The sequence below is a fragment of the Rhinopithecus bieti genome, unplaced genomic scaffold (assembly GCF_001698545.2).
Source record: "Rhinopithecus bieti isolate Rb0 unplaced genomic scaffold, ASM169854v2 scaffold_18512, whole genome shotgun sequence".
Lineage (NCBI taxonomy): Eukaryota > Metazoa > Chordata > Mammalia > Primates > Cercopithecidae > Rhinopithecus > Rhinopithecus bieti.
Genome location: NW_016809093.1, coordinates 58,927 through 62,206, shown reverse-complemented (window position 1 = coordinate 62,206; position 3,280 = coordinate 58,927). Strand labels below are relative to the sequence as shown.

The 3,280-nt window shown below is 36.9% G+C and overlaps 1 long non-coding RNA gene across 1 annotated transcript in view; it reads right to left on the bottom strand.

The window, feature by feature from the left end:
* Positions 1–3,280, bottom strand: part of LOC108539671 (uncharacterized) — a 45,215-nt gene that overhangs the window by 31,196 nt on the left and 10,739 nt on the right. The window lies entirely within an intron of this gene.

Sequence of the window (3,280 nt, the reverse complement as noted above, 5' to 3'; positions counted from 1 at the left end):
TCCTGCTTTTGTTCAGAGTTGTCCCATCTTTCCGGACCAAACCAATGTTCATTTTACGTATGTTGATTGATGTTTCATGTCTCCCTAAAATGTATAAAACCAAGCTATGCTCTGACCACCCTGGGCACATGCCATCAGGACCTCCTGAGGCTGTGTCATGAGCACACATCCTCAACCTTGGCAAAATAAACTTTCTAAATTACCTGAGATTTGTCTCAAATTTTGAGGATTCACAGTAGGAAGAATGTTTTAAATTTTTGAGCTGTCATTTTGTTTTTATGTTAATGTTTGTTGGAAACATGGTTAATGATGTAGGATAGATTAATCATATATAAAAGTATGGGTTGAGTAACACTATAATAGCTTTAAATGTTGCCATGATGATGGTGTGGTTTTTGTTAGTTCTTGAATAATAATTCATTTGAGAAGAAATCCTGTAAGTGGAGGTAGACCTAAGGATAAAAGGGTAATAAGGATTATGGAAGTTATTAATGGTAACTTATTCCATATGTGTGATAGCGATAGGGTTGTGGTGTTTGTATTCAAGCTAAATATTATGAATATGGTGAGTATTAGGATTACATAAATTAGTAAATTTAGAATTATTGCAGAAGGGCTATAAAAGGAGGTAGTTGTTTTTCAGCCTATGTGTGCAATTGATGTGTAGGCTAAGATTTTTCAAAGTTTTGTCTGATTAAGTCTTCCTCACCCTCTTACTAGAACAGACAGCATAGCAATTGTTAGCATTATATTTAGATCAACTGATGATGATACCTGAAACATAATTGAAATTGGTGCTAGTTGTTGCCAATCAAGAAAAATGAGGAGACAAGTCTCAATCATTTTAGGAGGTTTATTTGCCAAAGTTAAGGATGTGCACCCAGGAAACAGGTCAATGCCTTTCTCCTAAGATGATTTTCAGGGCCCCAAATTTAAAGAGAAAAGGGCAGGGTATTGAGAAGTACACAATTTTCATGTAAGAGGGGGATAGGGAAAAACAGTCATTCATGCCTTTGTCTTGCTCAGTGAATCTGCATTTTTACTTAAGATGACACAGACAAATGGGGCAGAGGGAAAATGCAAGGAATCTACTTTTACGTAAGATAACACAGGCAACATGGGACAGGGGAACAATCAGATATGCATTTGTGTCAGGTGGGCAGGGGAGTGACTGCACCTGTCAATTAACTATAAATTTACATTGTCATGGTGAAATTTTAACAGAAACACCTTAGGGTAAAGATCTTGGAGCTCACTAGGAATTTCCTCGTGAGCAAAATATGGGGGAGGCGTGTAGCTTTTCATCTTGTAGTCATCTTATTTAGGAATCAAAAGAGGGAGACAGTTTTGAGTGACCCAGTTCCCAGCTTAACTTTTCCCTTTGGCTTAATGAGCTTGGGGTCCCAAGATTTATTTTCCTTTCACATTGTCATCATGTTAGTAGAATTACAACTGATGTTAGTGAGATTCCTTGTGTAACTACTGGCACTTAAAAATGGAAGGGTGATAATCCAAGTTTCATAACTAGTGCTATAATAATTATTAGGGATGCTGTTTGGCTGGAAATTTTTACAACTCTTCATTGTCCAGAGTACAATATATTAATGATAATGAGCATTGTTAGGAGTATAGATACAGTTGCTTGTGTTAATATTTAGCTACTTCTGTGGATCACGGGTTTGCTTATTTGATTGAAATGGGGGTAATGATATATATTTATTTCTAGTCCTATTCAGATTATTAATCACTGTGAGCTGAATATGTGATTATGGTTCCTATGAAGAGAGTAAACAGGATGGTGGAAAAGATTAAGGGATTAATTAGTACAAAAAGGATATAAACCAAAATGTTCAGGGTATGGACAGAACAGCTTATTAAGCTGCCCTTACTATAGAATATAGTGTATCAGGTAGCACAAAGATTTTTGAATTCTTAAGAGTAGGTTTAATTCCTATAGTTCTGTAAATAGAGGATTTAAACCTCTTTTATTTACTCTACGAAAATAACACTTTTACCAGACTTTTTAAAATCTTTTTGGTAGAATACTAGATAGTAAAATGGGCATATAGATGTGTCATGCATAATGCTAGTGCAAATGCTTAAAAAAAAATCTTCAAACAGGTGCATGAGTTGATCATATTGGAATTGTGGATATGATGCATGAACTCATAAGAGGAGTGTTTTAACGATAGAATTTATAATATAAATTTCCTGTATGTGAATGTCATGGAGTGCCCCTAGAAAAATGATAGTGTTTAGTGCTTATTATAATGATGCTGGTGTATTCTGCTATTTAAAAAGTTTGGGCAAATGGGCCTGCAGCATATTCAACTTTAAGGCCTGTTACCAGTTCTGACTCATTCTCTGACAGAATGAATAGAGCTCAAGTAGTTTCTGTTAGTGTTGAAATAAATTTTATTATGAACAAGGGTCATGATGGAAGAATTAGTCATATATATCTTTGGTAATAATTAGGATATTGACAGTGTAAATGATCTGTTTATTAGGAGAACTGGTAATAGGATAATGGCTAGAGTGACTTCATATGAAATTGTTTGTGCTGCTATTCATAGTGTACCACTTAATGCATAATTTGAATTTGATGCTCATCCTGATCATAGGATAGAAGATATGGCTAGGCTTGATGTACCTAAGATGAACAGTATTCCTATATTTAGGCTAATTAATGGATGTGGTATAGGTAATGGGATTCATATAGTAAGTACAAGGGCTAGGGCTAGAGTAGGTGCAATACTGTATAAGAGTATAGAAGATGTCAGTGGTCACAGTGGCTCTTTAATAGTTTTATTGTGCCTACGAAGGGTTGAAGTAGGCCACAAGGGCCTATACTGTTAGGCCCTTTGAGAAGCTGCATAAAGGCTAATACTTTTTGTTCAACTAATGTTAAGAATGCTATAGAGAGAATGGCAGGGGTAATGAGTAGGTGAAGATGAATTATAAACATGCTGTTAAGAAGAATAGTTGGCCGGGTGTGGTGGTTTATGCCTGTAATCCCAATACTTTGGGAGGCTGAGGTGGGCGGATGATGAGGTCAGGAGATCGAGACCATCCTGGCTAACACGGTAAAACCCCATCTCTACTAAAAATACAAAAAATTAGCCGGGCATGGTGGCACGCGCTGGTAGTCCCGGCTACTCGGGAGGCTGAGGCAGGAGAACCACTTGAACCCAGGAGGTGGAGGTTGCAGTGAGCCGAGATCATGCCATTGCACTCTAGCCTGGGTGGCAGAATGAGACTCTGTCTCAAAAAAAAAATGTAG